The sequence below is a fragment of the Carettochelys insculpta genome, chromosome 4 (genome assembly GCF_033958435.1).
Source record: "Carettochelys insculpta isolate YL-2023 chromosome 4, ASM3395843v1, whole genome shotgun sequence".
NCBI classification, from domain to species: domain Eukaryota; kingdom Metazoa; phylum Chordata; order Testudines; family Carettochelyidae; genus Carettochelys; species Carettochelys insculpta.
Window position 1 is genome coordinate 43,471,025 of NC_134140.1, and position 18,742 is coordinate 43,489,766.

An 18,742-nucleotide genomic window follows, 5' to 3' on the forward strand; every position below is an offset into this window, starting at 1 on the left:
GATCAGTGCTAATCATTGTAGTCACCAAAACAGTCATGTACAGCAATCTCCTCACAGTAACAGGAGTGTACTGTCAGAGATGCATGCACAGACATGCAGCAAATACCACACAGTTCCAGGTCTCCAGAGTGCCATCCCAGGTTCTGCACAGTATACCACAGCACATTACTGCATCTGGCTGTTACAGTGTTGATTCAAGTTTCTGTAAACCACACAGATCCTCAGGCTATGTCTACACTAGATGAAGAAAGTCAATTGCAGAGATGCAATTCTAGCTACACCAATTGCATAGGTACAATTGACATATCTGTGCTCGGCTAACTTGTCCATCTATACAGGGGAAGGTTGATGCGAGAGTCCATACTAGATGTATAAACCCTGGAAGCTCAACTCTGAGCAGGTCAATCTTCCTTGGTAGTGTAGATGTAGTCTAGCTGAGCTTGTCTGAGAGACACAAGGGCTAACTGTTCACACTTAGTGGACAGTTGCTTCATCTCTACTCTCCATCCTACTGCAAGATTTCCCCCTTTGCAAGGGTAGTAGATAAAGCTGCTGCTTGAGGAGGCTAGCCTGTTGCCCGCCCCCCCGTCTTCACTGCTGCTCTGCCCAGGCCCCAGGCCAACTCTGCCCAGACCCACCCCTCCCCATCGTCTCCCTCCCCTCTTCTTTCCATCACTCTGCTCCACCCTTTCAGGCAAAGTCCTGAACCCAAATGTACCAAATGACATTTGGGGGGGAAAAAAAAAAGAAAAGAAAAGAAAAAGAAAACCCACTATTCTAAAATTTCCTTCTGCAAAAACTGAACCATGTTTTCCACTGCATGCCAGATTGTGAAGACAGGACATAAAGAAGATACCTATTTAAAAGCACTAAATTTGGGAATAAAAATGTCACTCAAGCTTTTTGATATTCCCTGAAGTTTGTCAGACTTATTTGCAAAAACTTTTTAACAAGGGCAAGTCAGCTGTCCTGCTGAGTACAACATTAAATATCATGGAATACATGATGCAGCTCAGCTCAGTTTTATGTTTCACCATCAATATTTCTAAACTGATTTTATGTTTGAAATATATTTTTAAGCCTTCATAAAGTAATTATTCCAGGTGACTACATATTTAATGCACTGAAATGAAGACATCATATTAAATTAATAAGTCAGAGCAGTTTGTGTTGTTCACAACAAAGTTCATTCTTTTAAGGAAAAAAAGAACACTTTTTTTTGTTGAATAGTAACAGAGAGGAAGCCATGCTAGTCTATACACTATCAAAACAAAAAGCAGTCAAGTGGCACTTTAAAGACTAGCAAAATAGTTTATTAGGTGAGCTTTCGTGGGACAGACCCACTTCTTCAGACCATAGCCAGACCAGAACAGACTCAATATTTAAGGCACAGAGAATCAAAAACAGTAAGCAAGGAGGACAAATCAGAAAAAGATAATAAAGGTGAGCAAATCAGAGAGCGGAGGAGTCGGGGGGAGGTCAAGAATTAGATTAAGCTCAGTATGCAGACGAGCCCCAATAGTGACTCAGAAAGTTCCCACCCCGGTTTAAACCACATGTTAATGTGCCGAATTTGAATATAAAAGCCAGCTCAGCCGTTTCTCTTTGAAGAATGGTGCGAAAGTTCTTTTTCAGTAACACACATACCTTTAGGTCATTAATAGAATGCCCCATTCCATTAAAATGTTGACTAACTGGTTTGTGGATCTGGAGTGTTTTGATGTCTGTTTTGTGCCCATTAACTCTTTGTCTAAGAGTTTGAAGTCTGTCCAATATAAAAAGCATCTGGGCATTGTTGGCACATGATGGCATATATGATGTTAGTAGAGGAGCATGAGAAAGTGCCCGTGATTCTGTGAGTAACCTGGTTAGGTCCAGTGATGGTATTTCCAGAGAAGATATGTGGACAAACCTGGCAGTGGGCTTTGTTGCAAGGAAAGGTTCCAGGACTGGTATTCCTGGGGTATAGACTGTGGTTGTTTGTGAGGATCCTCGTGAGGTTGGGAGGTTGTCTGTAGGAGAGAAGAGGCATGTCACCCAGGGCCTTCTGGAGTGTGGCATCCTGATTAAGGAAAGGCTGTAGGTCTTTAATAATTCATTGCAGTGGTCTGAGTTGGGGGCTGTAGGTGATGACCAGTGGCGTTCTGTTCTTGGCTTTTTTGGGCCGATCTTGGAGTAGCTGGTCTCTGGGTACTCGTCTGGCCCTGTCGATTTGTTTTTTTACTTCTCCTGGTGGGTAATTCAGGTTTATGAATATTTGGTAAAGTTCTTGTAGTTTTTGGTCTCTGTCAGTTGCATCAGAGCAAATGCAATTGTACCTAAGAGCTTGACTGTAAACACTGGATCTAGTCACGTGTGCAGGATGGAAACTAGAAGGGTGTAGATAAGTACAGCGATCAGTAGGTTTTCGGTACAGTGTGGTACTGATCAGGCCATTCTTGATTAGTACTGTAGTGTCCAGGAAACATATCTCTTGCATGTTGTAATCGAGGCATAAATTGATGGTGGGGTGTAGATTGTTAAAGTCTCTGTGGAATTCTTCTAGAGCCTCTGTACCATGGGTCCAAATCATAAAGATGTCATCGATGTATCTTAAGTAGAGGAGTGGTAATAGGGGACGAGAGCTGAGGAATCTTTGTTCCAGGTCAGCCATAAATATATTAACATATTGTGGGGCCATGCGGGTGCCCATAGCAGTTCCACTAATCTGGAGGTATAAATTGTCCCCAAATCAAAAATGACTGTGTGTGAGAACAAAGTTACAGAGGTCAGACACCAAATTGGCTGTGGTGGCATCAGGGATGGTATTCCTGATTGCTTGTAATCCGTCTTTATGTGGAATATTAGTGTACAGAGCCTCTACATCCATTGTGGCAAGGATGGCGTTGTCAGGAAATTTTTCCGATGTTTTGTAATTTCCTCAGGAAGTCGGTGGTATCTCGGATATAGCTGGGAGTGTTGGTGGCCTAGGGTTTGAGGAGGGAGTTCACGTAATTGGATAGTCCGGTGGTAAGGGTGCCAATACTCGAAATGATAGGGCGTCCAGGGTTTCCAGGTTTGTGGATTTTGGGAAGTAAATAGAATAATCCAGGCTGAGGCTCAGATGGTGTGTCTGAGTGAATGAGGTCCCGAGTAGCAGCAGGGAGTTCCTTCAGTAGTTGTTGTAATCTCCTTTGGCATTCCAAAGTGGGATCAGCCCAGAGAGGTCTGTAAAATGTGGTGTTGGAGAGTTGTCTGGCTGCCTCCTGTTCATAGTCTGACTTATTCAGGATGACAACAGCACCCCCTTTGTCAGCTAGTTTGATTATGATGTCTGGGTTATTTTTGAGACTGTGGACAGTGTGGCGTTCAGCATAGTTGAGATTGTGTCTCATTTGGCATTGTTTGTGTATAATGTCAGCCTGAGCACGGTTGCGGAAGCATTGTACATAGAAATCCAGACTTTCACAATGACCCTCTAATTTATGTTGTGTGATTGCCATAGCAATAGACATATTTTTGAAATTTCAACATATGTTCAAGTTAAAAATATATTTCTAAAGATTTTAGGTATAACAAAGGATTTTATACCTTACTAAGGTACTGATTTGGTGAAGGGTTCTCTTAAAACTAGTTCATCAAACAGTCAAAAGTTAAGAAAGAAAAACTCATTTATCTATAAATCTTGAAATAGAGGGATGTTGTCCATTTAAGGACTCTCTTCAACAGAGAAGCGAAAGGAGAACAGGGATAGACATAAATGACAGGAAAACTTTGGAAGCAAATTTTTGTATGATGGCAATTAAAATTAAAATGTGTATTTAAATAAAGATAGTCTTTTGAAGAATTAATTTAACCAACTATAGGTCTGACGACCCAAGCATTTAAAGCTAAAGCTGAATGCTCAGACTGTGCGTCTAAAACTCTATCAAGGATTTTACAGAGATGTGATTTTATAATCTTCACCCACAAACTAATGAAATATTTAAAGCAAGTTTTAAACTAAAGTAACACACAACTGTTTTTGTCTGTAAATTCAGAAGCTAATAGTATATGCCTCCTGGTTTGCACATGCCTGTTTAATGGCTTCAATACCACTTAATGCCTCTTTCACAAGTTTAATGTTATGCTAATCGGTCTGGCATGCTTTTCACTTTTAAGTTAACAACTCTAGGGGAAGTATCAGAGAGGTAGCCATGTTAGTCTGTAGCTTTGAGAACAACAAAAAGGCTTGTGGCACCTTATAGACAGATATTTTGGAGCATAAGCTTTTGTGGGCAAAGACCCGCTTCATCATATGCAGCAACGAAGGGTCCTGTGGCACCTTATAGACGAACAGAAAAGTTTTGAGCATGAGTTTTCGTGAGCACAGACTCACTTCATCAGATGCTGGTCTTGGAAATCTGCAGGGACAGGTATAAATAAGCCAGAGCAAGGGTGGGGATAACAAGGTTATCAGCCAAGTATGCAGACGAGCCCCTATAGTGACTCAGAAAGTTCCCATCACGATTTAAACCATGTTTGTCTGCATACTTGGCTCAATCTAATTCTTGATCTTCCCCCCAACCCCTCTACTCTCTGATTTGCTCACCTTGATTATCTTTTTCTGATTTGTCCTCCTTGCTTACTGTTTTTGGTTCTCTGTGTCTTAAAAATTAAATCTGTTCTGGTCTGGCTATGGTCTGAAGAAGTGGGTCTGTCCCACGAAAGCTCACCTAATAAACTATTTTGCTAGTCTTTAAAGTGCTACTTGACTGCTTTTTGTTTTGATAGTGTATAGACTAGCACGGCTTACTCTCTGTTACTACTTATCAAAAGAGGAAAATACAAGTCAGATCAGACAGGGGGATGTGAGCCATTGTCAGCGTCTAATGGGAATATATCAACACCCAAAGCAGAGAAACTGTCTTTGTAAACTGCGAGCCACTCCCAGTCTCTGTTTAATCCATGGTTAATGGAGTCAAATTTGCAAATAAATTGCAGCTCAGAGATTTCTCTCTCCATTTGATTTCTGAATTTTTTTTTGTTTCAAAACTGTTACCCTTAAATCTGCCACTGAGTTTTCAGGGAGATTGAAATGTAAACACAAAGGCTTATGCTCCAATATATCTGTTAGTCTATAAGATGCCAGAAGACTTTTTGTTGAACTCTAGGGAAAGACTCACAAACTTACTCCAGCCTCTTGTGGGAGCCTGCAAGAATGGTCAGAATAGGGATAGGAAGAGGGAAAAGGTTGAGTACTAAGACCCAGGAAAGATATTGCCTCTTGTACCCGCTGCCCATGCCCCTTGGTTTCACATACAGCAAATAGCTATAACATTGGGATATTTTTCAGAGGGTCCAATATCTGCCGAGTAGAAACACTAGAACATTTTCAATTTACCAAAAGCACATTCAACTGTCATTCTACATTTGCTGAGCCTATAGTTGAATCTTTCCTGGCTGATGTCAATAAAGAGTGAAACGATCTGCCCCAAGCCCCTTCAGCAGCTACCAATATCTGCCCCTTCTGTGATATGATGTGCGTCTCCAGAATCGGGCTGGTCAGCCATCAACAGACTCACAAATAGGAGGGTGACGTGAAGACAACTTATTCGTTATCAAGTGACCGCCAAGAAGGAGGCTGCTGTCAATGTAGGCAGTGTATGGCATCATGAACCAGTGAAGTAAGGAGTTATCTGGGTCCCCCCAGGATCACTATTGACATTTCAACATCCCCAATGGTAACTGGCAATTAAGAAATCAGATCCCTGCTTGTAGCTTTCTGAACAGTCCTGTGTACTTAACGATGTGAGCATCATGCACTTTCCCTGATCAGCCACACTGATATTAGTGAAGCCTCCCCAATGATACACAGCTGCCCCACCATCTTGAGCAATTCCGTGAATGCCACTAACAACCGTGAATTATTTTTTTCTGTGTTCCAAAACAAACTGACCATCAGGAAATTGTTATGTTCCCCATATTTCTTCTTCAGGTTCTGCAAATACTGGAAGAAGGTATGTGGTCTGTTTGCAATGTTTATAAAAATTGTGCAGAGCTGGGGAGGGTCCATGCTTCTGTCATAGAAGTAAACATTGAAAAGTCCTGCACAGGGTCACAGGAAAGTCAAAATAGGTGTGAAAATTATGTAAGAGAGATGACATTATGGGATGGAGAACATTGCCTATAAGAAGTTGGCCCCTCGTTCCCAGTCACTAGGACATAAGTCTTTTCCGCCTCACCATGTCTTGCAAAAACTACACAACGAACATTGTGCTCTATCGCAGCAGGTTGCAACAGGGATATCTATTGCAATGTACTGCACTGCAGTTAGTGTATCTACTGTGCACTGACACCACCTCTCCTTATGAATACAAGTTGCACTGAAGCCCAGAGTCAAGTATCCATGTGCACAGGTGATATACTAACTGCAGTGCCTGTAAGCCAACATAACTTCTGTCTGCAAACTTTGTAGTGTAGACATGGCCTAAGGATAAAATTTTCAACAATGTCTATATGATTTCGGAGCTTCAGTTCTATTTTTAAAGGAAATTTAGACACTAAGAAGCTAACAAGTCATTTTAAAATTTTTACTTTGTAGCTAGTTTACTCAAAGAAGCAGTAAAAAATAGAGCAATCCATTTAAATGCCTTTATATATTCCGCCACTGAATAAAGTTTTAAAATAAATAAAAAGTAAGTTTCTTCTGTTGTCTTGAACCAGCAACTCCAGCTTCTGTAGCAATAATGCCCTAAACAAATATCTAATGTAGCCTGCTAATATAGAAATTTGTTCAATATTTGAACAGTTTTCTAGGTTAATAAAATATATAATAAATCCTCTAAATTGTACAAACACACATGGAATCCTTAGCACCAATCTAGCCCTAGAGAAGCATACAAATATGTTGAAATTCTCTCTGTTTTTCCCTCCAGAGATAACATTTTACTAAAAACTTGCCACTCAGCAAATGTTTGCTTGTTTTTTAGCCTGAAGGGAACCCATGAGAGTCTCTTCATTGGACTTGAGTAAGAGTTTCGCCGAGTGCTTACCATATTTGAACCTACCAAGACTAGTTTAACAATAGACATATACTTTTGTTTTTGTTTATAAAAGGTGCACTTTGTTTTACTGTTATGAACAAGTTGCTTTCTGACTAACAGTCCTGTTTTATTCCCCCCATTCTTCCACCCCTTTATCTTTAATCACTATTTATACCACATGGATTGTATGCTAATCAATAGGATTTCTTGACAGCTGGTTTATTCACTGATGTTAAATTAAAAGAAAACCCAGTTTTTATCAGAAAATTATGCCTCTCTACTCAGCAGACTAGCTAGCTAGTACAGATGCCATTTTCTATACTGCAACTGTCAATGAGTACAAAGTATTATTAGTACTAATGAACAATAAAAATGTCAAATCCTATCAGAAAACACCTTTTTAAATTTGTATCAGTTGCCTAGTATGTCATTGTAATATAACTTCAGCATAGGATCAAAGTTAGTTGCTTTGAAAACACACATCATAGCTTTGCCTCAGCATTTATGCAGTACAAAAGCGAGAGCTTATTATCCTGTGGCCACATTTTGTTCCATTGAATTATCTTTTGAAGATCAACCATCCAGCAACCTCACTAGCTTGAACAAAATCACTATAGTGTAGCCCATGGTAAGAACATTTGTATACTTGCTATCCGTCTATCATAAAAAAGTTTTGAACACAATGTAATGTGGGTGCCTAATTCCATTTTTAGACATCTAAATAAACTGACTGACTGTCAAGGATTCCGAGCACCAACAGTCATAATAGGTTTGCTAGGTACAAAAATTCATAGTTTATTTAGTTTTACTACAATTTAAACACCTTACTGCTCTGTTTAGAGATATCACATCTTCATATACCTGAACTGTTGTTTTTCTAAGTAGGTTTTCTATACATGAAATGTTGAAATCAAATATTCCAAGTCTTCTAAGAAAAGCTGTCGTACTAAAAATAAAGTTTTTATGACAGACCAATAGAAAATACACAAATTGACTTTGTGGATTACACCAAAAAGAGAGGTCATCAGATGTTGAGAGTAGCCAGTGGAAATTAATGGTTAAACCAGCTTATACCAAGACAGAAATTGGTCCTATATATTAAATATGACTGTTCTATTATTTTTTAAGTTTTATTTTTCTGTAAGATATTAAATACTTTGGATCAGACAACTGTGTTAGCTGTAGTGTAGTGAGAATTAAACTATATTTACTCTGAGGCAAGACAGTCAGAAGTTTTAATGAGTTGAAGGCCCAAAACAAGATTGGACTTGGTGCCAAGTTCGTCCCTTGTGTAACTCCCTTTACTTTAACAGAGCTATATGAACGTGTCCCATTACCTTCAAATCATAAAGGTACAGGTTGAACCTCTCTAGTAAAGCACTCTCTCATCCGGCAACATTTGTCATCTGGCATGATTTTAGTTAGATGGATGTCCGCTTATCATGGGTGTGGCCAACATTCCCGTGGTCCCATAAAATGTGTTTACAATCATCAGTCCTGGTTCTCAATGCTCTGTGTTTTTATTTAGCTCTAATTTACCTCTAAATGTCTTCTAAGAACTCAGTAAGCAGTGGAAGAGTTGGTAATGCTGCAAGGCAATATTGACCTCCCATGGTTTGGCAAATTCTCTCATTCAGCACCAGTCAGGTCCCGAGGGTGCCAGACTAGAGACGTACAAACTATAGCTAACTGAAATCTGTGCAGCATTTTGGTTAAACCAACATCCATGAAAATTTGTAACACCCGAATACTTACTGTCCAGAAACAACAGTTGGAGAAGAAGTTGTGTGAGGATCTCTTAATTTGCACGAAAAGCAAGATCATTCATCTCTAGAGCACCACTCTCTTGCGTCCCAAGTGGCCCATCTGTATTGCTAAGGATCCATGAATGAATGGGGATGGGAATAGAAGAACCGGGGGAGGAAACATAAGCCTGCCTTCTATCTGTATTGAATCCCATGGGGATTTCACTATAGAGTTAGTACAAGCTGAGGCTGTATAAGCTCCTGCGTGGATCTTGTACACATACTGAGGAACCCCCACCCACGAAAATTTAATGAGGCAGCTGCCAGTGAAGTGAACCTGGACACTAGAGCAGTGGTGGTCAACCTATGGCCCACTGGGGTTCCATCTCCAGCCCACAGATGCCCTGTCTAACCTCCTCCCCACATGCCTCTTGTACACTGGGGCACTGGAGCCCTCCGCTTACCTGCTCTTCCCCCACTTTCGGAGTGCCAGGAATCAGCTATTTGCAACTGCTCAAGTTCTGGAAGGGAAGAGGGCTGCAGGTGGTACCCAGTGGGCTGCCAGCTACAGGTTCCCCATGCGACCACTGAGATGAAGGAGGGTCACTCATGCGGCCCTCTCATTAACCTTGGTTGCCTATCACTTTACTAGAGACTGAAAGAAGCCAGGCGGCTAAAATTAATTCAGTCTTACTTGACATGAAATGGAGGAGTTGACTCTACAAGCCAGATGCTGCAAGGTACTGAATAGCCTCAACTATTTGATTTGGGATCTGAGAGAACTCAGACCTCCAAAGAGGCATTCAGCTCCTAACAAAACTGAGCCATACATTAATAACTGGAATGCAAGAACTGTCCCAGAAAACTAAAAAAAGCTTTATAAAAATATTGAGACATGAAATAGGCAGAATATAAAGTTTGAATAAAATGCATTCTTGGTTTACTTAAGTCAAGGGTGAGCAAACTTTTTACTTTGGGCCCCACTTTTCATTCCTGCAATTAGCAGGGCTCCCCAACCTGTCTAATATAATCCAAACTAATAGACATTCCAGTTATGTTCACATGAAAAAAAAATTTCGGCATATGTAAGAGGATAAGTATATAGGCTATAAAAACTTTATTAATCGGTATATAAATGTGGATATACTTACATAAAACCAGTAACATATTTCACATTTTTAATTTGATGTATGAGCCTGAGATCTGGCAGCCAATAGTGCTGCACCCCCACCTTATGAAATTACGCGCCCCCCCAGGCGCTCACCCTCCCCCACTTTGCTCAACCCTGATGTAAGTGTATACAAATCACGATCAGTTTGCTTCGATTTACTCTAGAATGTGTTTTGAAGATACATTAGGAATAGAAATTGCTCCATGCATAATGTTGAAATATTTTTTGCATTTATTCTTAAGAACAATGAGATCAGTGTAAATACAAGTTTCTCATCAAATTCAGTTGCATTCAGAGATACAGTCATACCACTTCTTTTTTCTGGTTTGAGACCCTTCTGAGACGCTACACATACAGTGTTAGCAACCAATTATGCTGCCGTGGATTTTGGTGAGAGACAGACGAGGCCTTTAAAGACGTGTCTAAAATACACAAGTATCAGAGGGGTAGCCGTGTTAGTCTGGACCTGCAACAGCAATGAAGGGTCCTGTGGCACCTTATAGACTAACAGAAGAGTTTTGAGCATGAGCTTTTGTGAGCAAAGACTCACTTCATCAGATGCTGGTCATGGAAATCTGCAGGGCCAGGCATAAATAAGCCAGAGCAAGGCTGGGGATAACAAGGTTAGCTCAGTCAGGAAGGATGAGGCTCACTACCAGCAGTTGATCTGGAGGTGTGAACACCAAGGGAGGGGAAGCTGCTTTTGTATTTAGCCAGCCATTCTCAGCCTTTGTTTAAGCCTGAGCTGAGGGTGTAGAATTTGCAGATGAATTGTAGCTCAGCAATTTCTCTTTGGAGTCTGGTCTTGAAATTTTTTTGCTGTAGGATAGCTACTTTTAAGTCTGCTACTGTGTGGCCTGGGAGATTGAAGTGCTCTCCTATGGGTTTTTGTATATTGCCATTTCTGATGTCTGATTTGTGTGCATTTATTCTTTTACGTAGAGACTGTCCAGTTTATCCGATGTATATAGCAGAGGGGCATTGCTGGCACATCATGGCATAAATTATATTGGTAGATGTGCAGCTGAATGAACCCACGATGGTGTGGTTGATCTGCTTAGGTCCTGTAATGGTGGTGTTGGTGTAGATATGTGGGCAGAGTTGGCAACGAGGTTTGTTGCATGGATGGGTCCCTGAGTTAGAGTGACTGTGGTGTGGTGTATAGTTGCTGGTTAGGATTTGCTTCAGGTTGGCAGGTTGTCTGTGGGCAAGGACTGGTCTGCCTCCCAAGGCCTGTGAAAGTGGGGGATCATTGTCCAGAATGGGTTATAAATCCCTGATGATACACTGTAGAGGTTTTAGCTGAGGACTGTAGGTGATGGCTAGTGGTGTTCTGTTGGTTTCTCTCTTGGGCTTGTCCTGTAGTAAGAGGCTTTGTGGCACACGTCTGGCTCTGTTGATCTGTTTTCTCACTTCTTCAGGTGGGTACTGCAGTTTCAAGAATACTTGGCAGAGATCCAAAATACACAGTGTATTATAAAGCATAACTATCAGGGTTTTTTTTGATGAGTAGTCTGTTATGCAAATAAAACTCACACATCAATACTTCTCAGGGCTAAATATATGAAAGTAGGAAATGAGAAACAGACAAACAAGAAGTGAACATGAAGCTAACTTTCTCCAGAGTCAGAACTCCGCCTTATAAAAACAGATCTTATTCTCTCCAGTTATAGAACAATGACTAAATCCTAAAATGGACAGCAAAATGCCGTTTATACTGATATCTTTAATAACAATATATCTTATCAGCAATTTTTGTCAAGCTGATTTTTGTTCAAATACAGGATCAAATGCTGGTCTGAGCACGTAGCCCAAATTAGAAGGTTGTGTGCTGAGAACTCAATGGAGATAGAGATGGGATGCAGAGGTTATTTTAAACCTATGGTGATAAGAGCAGCATAAGGAAACTAGGTAGAAATATAATGAACATGAAGAAGAACAGGAGAAATCAGCCACTTAATGCCACAATAAAACACTATAGCCACTCAGTGACTGCTACTGCTCTCTCAAGTCTCTGGTACGGTCTTGTCATTCATACTCCAAGAGAGGGTCAAAGAATGACCAGGGATACGGGAAGTGCACAAGCAACAAAGTAAAGATGAGCTGATCCACAAATAAACCAATAACAATTCTAATACTACTTTGCAATTCTATAGCACCTTTCGTATAAAGATTTTAAATCTTTTCAGAAATGCCAATTATTCTACCAAGTGCCACTTTGAAATGGGAAAGAATTGTTATTCCCACATACTGACAAAGGAGAAAATAAAAAAACCAAAAACGTTAACTGACTTACCCAAGTCAACAGCGCCAAGCAAGGGAACGGAAATCAGAATTTAACTCACTGCCCTCACCTTTAACCTTTACAATAAATTTCTGTTGTCTTTTTGAGGAAATCTATTACATTCTTGGTTGTCTTTCTTTAAGTATTCAGACCGCTTTATCAAGATTGTCATAATACCAAAAAGTCAAACTTTAAACTGATCATCAGCAATAATATTTAGACAGAATTCCTGAATTTGGACAGGTGAGGAAAATATGGAGAATTCTGTGGAATTATCTGGGATTTATTTCCTGTCAGTATATGTAGTAAAGAATTAAAATTAGGGCTTTTTGAAATTTTGAGGTCTTGGAAATGAGATCTGCTTTTGGGAAGCACTGTTTATAGAAATGACCATGGTCAGTAAGGCCCCATTCTCACAAAGAGCTCTTATGGGGGGCAACCCCCTAGAACAGTGGTTCCCAAACTTTTTGGCATCACACCCCCTTTTTGATTTTTGCAATACCCTCATGCCCCCCACCCCTTCTTTAACATCATCCAACCGCCCTTAACAAAAAAATTCAATTCATAATTTGAAATAAACACAAAAACTTGATATAAAAATGTTATTTAAAATTCAAAATAAGCAGAAATATTTTTTCTTCGCCCCTTGTGATTCCTTGGTGCACCCTCAGCTGGCCAGCACCCTGCCAGCCTCCAGAGCTGCCCGCGCCAGCCACCCGCCCACCTGAGACCTGTGCTGCCAGAGCCTCCTGCCTGAGCCCCACACCGCCAGGGACAGCCACCAACTTAACCACCAGCCGCCGGGGACAGCTGTTCACCTGCCCGCCACCTGTCCAAGCCCTGCACTGCCGAGACCAGCATACACAGACAAAATGTTCAACTTTGTACAAGACAAATATAAAGTCTCCCTGTACAAAAGAGCTTAGAAGCAGAAGAGATACTAGCTTTTAAAATTCACATCAAATCTAGAGAGGTGCTGAGCAACTACTAAGCCCTCAGAACTTCTGCTGAAATCACTGGGTGAGTTGCAGGACAACACATCTCCAGGAATTTGCTCTCATAATGGTTATGATTATACACATAATCATATATCGTACCTTTGTATTCTGAAAGAGGTTCTACTTTAATAGAATAGTCTATAAACACATACCACAAAGGCATTGTTAAGGAGCAGCAAGAGGAATCAGATATTCCCAACACCTATAGAACTGATTGATAATATAACACTGTACCTATTTTCAAATCTTCCAGCTCTCATTTTCAAATAATGTCTTGCAAAAACTTAGTCTGACTTCCATATAATTGAGCATGCTTTTGAAGAAAGGATAATAACTCAGATTTACCTACTGTCCACCAATAACTTTTTAAAAAAATTACCCAAAATTTCACCCACTATTTCACAAGTTCACAAACTGATTTAAGTACCAAAATATTACTTGATCTCAGATTGTCATGCAGTACCTGAGATACATGAATAATGTTGCATGTAAAAATAATAAAATAACGTTAGCAAATATAAAGCATATGTTTCATGAATTAAAAACATCTCCCAGACAGCAGTATATTTTTCTTGACATCTATAGATGTCTGTGAAAATTATATCAAGACATTTTTTTTGTATTTCAACAGACTTTAAATCATATACCAAATTTAAACGAGAGCTCAAAAAGCCTCACTTGGATCCATCTAACCCACGGTCTCAGGGTCATTGTAGTGTTACGATTGTTATTATAGGTGCAGAGTTGTTATTGTCCTGTCTAGTTATAGCGTCTATAGCGTCAGGGCTTCTATCCGAAAGATTTTTCCAGTTTTTCAGTGTAAACAAGAACTGAAAGGTAGCTCCTCTGAAACTTTCTTGACATAATCTGGCCCTGCACAGCACGGCAGCTGGGAGATCTCCCCGACTGTGGAAACAGACCAATCCTGCAGACGCGATGCAGAAACGAGCAGACACTCACTCACCTTTTCCCGGAGTCTGGTGCTGTGCCCGCTTCCTTCTCTCCGGCCGCTGGGGCTCGACGGGCAGAAGCAGCCGCGACTCAGCCACAGAAACCAGCCCTGCGGAACCTTTCCCCTTCTGTTTTGATTCGATTGACCACGTCAGTCTAGACCACGAGACCCGGATCTGCCGGCTCAGCGAAGGGGGAAGAGCTTCCCGGCCTCCATCTCTGCTCTCACGCCTAATTGGGCGGTGCGGAGCGGAGCAGAGCAGAGCGACTGGCACTGCCCACTGCCGGCAAACGGGTGTGCCAGCAGCAGGCAAAGCCAGGATGCAGCCAGCGGCGCCAGATTCAGCACCCTTCAGTGGAGCTGGGACTATGCAAGGTTTGGGGTGGGCGGCTGCTATCTCCGGTTATGATGAGACCAGGCAGGGAGACTTCCACACGCACAAACACGTGGCTGGTGAGTGGGGCTGTTAAGGTCTTACTGGAAACACAGCACATTCCCAGAGAGGCACTAAAGACACTAGGATAAGAAGACCCCCCCACCCCACGTCTTTTAATTCATCCCAATGTGACACATAGGGCCCAATTGTATTTACATGGCCAAAAGCTGCCTGCACCAGTAATTTGAAATCTAGGGTTCTGAATGCTTACCTCTCAAAGGGACAAATCCTTTACATTGCTTCTACATTATAAAGCAGATGTAATCCCAATTTAAATTGATTTGAGTAATTAAACTGGGTTTATAACTTCTTTGCATCACTACAGCTGCCTGACATCACAGTGTATACTAGGGAATCTGGCTCAAAATATTTGCATATCCCAGGGGTGCACAGTGATATAATTTTTGTTTGCACTTGAATCCTTAGTATTGTAAGGATCTAAGGTCTGGTCTGGTCTGGCTATGGTCTGAAGAAGTGGGTCTGTCCCACGAAAGCTCACCTAATAAACCATTTTGCTAGTCTTTAAAGTGCTACTTGACTGCTTTTTGTTTTGAATCCTTAGTATGTGTATAATTAATGATACACACAAGGAAAAGAACTACTTTAGGGAAACAGAAGAGCAGTCAAGTAGCACTTTAAAGACTAACAAAATAATTTATAAGGTGGTGAGCTTTCATGGGACAGACCCACTTCTTCAGACTGAAGAAGCTCACCACCTAATAAATTATTTTGTTAGTCTTTAAAGTACTGCTTTTTTGTTTTGATAGTATACAGACTAACACGGCTTTCTCTCTGTAACTACTCTAGGGCTTCTCACTTTGCAGGATCTAGTATTGGCTAAGCAATTCTGGCTTGATGCCCCTTTACATAGTACGTATACCCAGTAACTGATTACATAGAGAGACATACACACTGACAAATCAGTGAAAAATTCACGCTTCTGTGCCAGCAACTTGTATTCTCATTCTTGCTTAGGGTGTTATTACTCATAAAACTTATGTTGCAAATAAAAGTGTATCCCTCCAAATGTGTGAACTTAGCAACACTGAAATGAGAGGGGAATAGAGAAATCACAGATAGACCCACTTCTTTCAGCTTTCTGGAGACAACAGACTGCAGTCTGACAGCCAGCTCAATCATTGTGCACTGTACAGAACAGACCTTTCTTCCTTACCATGCACTGTCACACCAGTCTGAATAAATAAACTAAAAAAAACATGCTAGCCAGTAAGTATAATGGATATTTTGTAATATTGGGCCTAAAACTTTACCATAATTTACAAATTCACTGTAAAAAGTGAATGTAAGTTCATAAAATGTAACAATAACTTATAACCATAAATTTTGTGGTAAAAGGTATGAAAGGGAGACAGAAAAATTGAATTATTCAAAACAAAAACACCTACTGATAAAAGTAAAAAACTGTGTAAAGTCCATGGGTGGCAAACAAGAAAAATTATAAACCAGAAATCAGGAAGCCAAAATGTGTGTGTTAGAAGCTAGGCCTAATTGGCAGACAAAACAAAGAGGGAATGACCTGCACTTTTAATTCTGCTACTCTCCCAGGTACACAGAAAAAGTCCTGGGAAAGTTTGAATTTCACTTCCTCTTTGGCCAGCATGGTGAACAGTGTAGGCAGCACACCTTAGCAGCCCAGCTGACCATGAATGAACAGGATGACAAACAAACATCAATGTGAAATGTCCAGGAGATCCTGGATCTGATTGCTGGGAGAGGAGAGGAATCAGTTCACAGAGAACTCAAATGCAGCTGTGGAAAAACTGATATTTATGTCAAAATCACAAAGGAGATGATGGAAAAGGGTACAAGAAGGCAGATCCATAAGTGCTGCATGAAAATAAAGGAACTGAGGCTGGGTCTACACTTACCTTGAATATCGACGGCTGCTATGCAATTTTAGGTATGCCAATTGTGTACTAAAAGTCAATTTTTAGCTGCCAATATTTGTCCCTGTCCCCACTTCATTGTCCCCACTTCAATATTTGTCTCTGTCCCCTCCTCCCATTGGCATTCCTGAATCCTTGTGGCTCACAAGGAGTTCCAGGGTCGACACTGACACTGTGTGAAATGGCAACCTGGAAGATTGAACCTAAGCGTTCGACCTTCTGTGGTGAGTGCAGACCCAGCCTGAGACACACATACCAGAAGACAAAGGAGGCAAATGGTCACTTGGGATCAGAACCTCAAACATGTTGCTTCTATGAGCAGCCGCACAGGATTCTAGGGGGTGATCCTACTACTGTCACAAAGTCGTCTGGGTATACCTCACAGATGGCTGTTCTGGAACCACAGGCAACAATAAGGAGGAAATTCTAGATGAGGAAGAGGAGGAGAATGGTTAGCAGGCAAGTGGAGAAGCTAATCTCACTGATAGACAGGACCGTTTTTTAACTTTGAAGCCAATCCCCTCTCGTGACATATTACCGCCAGACCCTGATGGCAGAGAGGGCACTTCTGGGGAGTTCACATTTGTCATCATACTATACTGGGTAAAAGCAATGATGTTGTGTCTGATCTGGCCTGAGGGGTATATTGGTGGGCACTCTGCGTACACAACTGGGGCTCCCTGGAAAAGTTTATCAATGTGCCCTGGAGGTGGAGTGTGAATCCTCTTTGCACATCCCCATAAATCTGATATCGAGGTACTCTTTAATCCTTCTCACCAGATTTCTGGAGAGGTGTTAGCCGATGGCCAAGGATGTTTGGTGGGGTGCCAGCTATGCCCGTTTTATACTATCTGTGACTTTAACCGCTAGGACTCACTGTCCCTTCGCGGCAGGCAGCCCGGGCCAGGCTGACGGATGCCCCAAGGTCCTAAACACCCATGACTTTAACTGCTAGAGCTCAGAGCCCCTTCGCAGTGGGCAGTCAACACTGACTGACAGGTGCCCCAATGGCAGCACTAAGAGCCTTTCCACACCCATGACTTTAACCGATAGGACGCACTGTCCCTTCGCGGCGGGCAGTCAGGATTGACTGACAGGCGCCCCAAGAGTTTGCCCCGTGGAAGTGGCACAACTCAACGCTAGGCTCTTAGTACTCTCACCTAATGGCCAGGCTTTATAGCCAAAACGGCTGAGGTTCTTTAATTGTGTTGGCTGCGTTACAGTAACCCAGAGAAACTAGTCAGGCTTATGCACAAACGGTTACCAAAATTTATTAAACTAGATCCTAACCATGTGGTTACAAAATTGCTAGTGCCTACTTATTTAAATATATAGATGTTACACACACAAACAAGTTACAAAACTGAAGCCACGATCCTAAAGAAAGAAAACAAAGTATAGAGCTCTATTTCAAAATATGTGTACACTAAAGATAGGAGATCAGGTGTGGGTGCTTCTTACCCTCCTTGCATCTCTTGATTCCAGCGGTGCCAAGCCAGGATTGGTCACTCAATTCCGCAGAAAGACGAATAAGGGACAAGGCTTAGGGACCCTTTTAGCTGCAGAAGCCTTGGGAGGCTGTCACTTATCTGACCAGCAGATAGATAGTGAAAAGCACTCAAAAATCGTGGTGCTGTAGGTCCCATACTTATACCTCTGTACTCCTTTATTCTCTTTCTCCTTTCTTATGCCAAATTGGGGCTGGTCTGTCTGGGTGATGCCAGCTCTCGCAAGAGTAGTTTACACTTGCAAGGGAGAGAAACAATAAGTTTTGACTACTGGACATTACTTTTATTAGGGTAAATATCTTTCCCGTCTGGAATGTAAGTGTGTGCGCATCATGTCATCAGTAGGGGCTAAGAGCCATGTCTGTCACAGCTCCTCTGCCTGCTGTGAGCCTAATCGTTGTATATGTTCCCAGAGGCACATTGTAGCAGCACACCTGTGCTTTCTTGCAGCTTCAAAGGCTGTGCTGGAATTTACGTTAAGTGCCCTGTTGTTTTGGCTCCCTTGTTTTCCCAGCAATGCTGGTCTGAGAGGGGGCTTGCTGTCTGGCTACAAGAGGGCTGCCTGATTCCATCCTCCACAGTAGGACACCTTTCCATACCAAGCCAGCAGTAACTGATCTGATATCATTGCAGTACAAAGCATGGCAACATCATTGCACTTCAAATCAGAGGCTAGCGACCAGCAGTTATGTGACCAGCTGGTTGCTGCAAATAGGGGGCTGCTAACAAGGAAGGTT

The 18,742-nt window shown here is 41.6% G+C and overlaps 1 protein-coding gene across 2 annotated transcripts in view; it reads right to left on the bottom strand.

Annotated features, from left to right (window-relative positions):
• SMIM14 (small integral membrane protein 14) overlaps positions 1–18,742 on the bottom strand; it is a 94,924-nt gene that overhangs the window by 49,712 nt on the left and 26,470 nt on the right. Inside the window, exon 1 of one of the 2 annotated variants that reach the window (XM_074992646.1) lies at positions 14,167–14,310. The exons of the other annotated variant lie outside the window; for it this stretch is intronic. The gene's annotated coding sequence lies outside the window, so the exon portion shown is untranslated. Of the gene's footprint in view, positions 1–14,166; positions 14,311–18,742 lie in introns of those variants that run through there. 2 annotated transcript variants of the gene reach the window in all.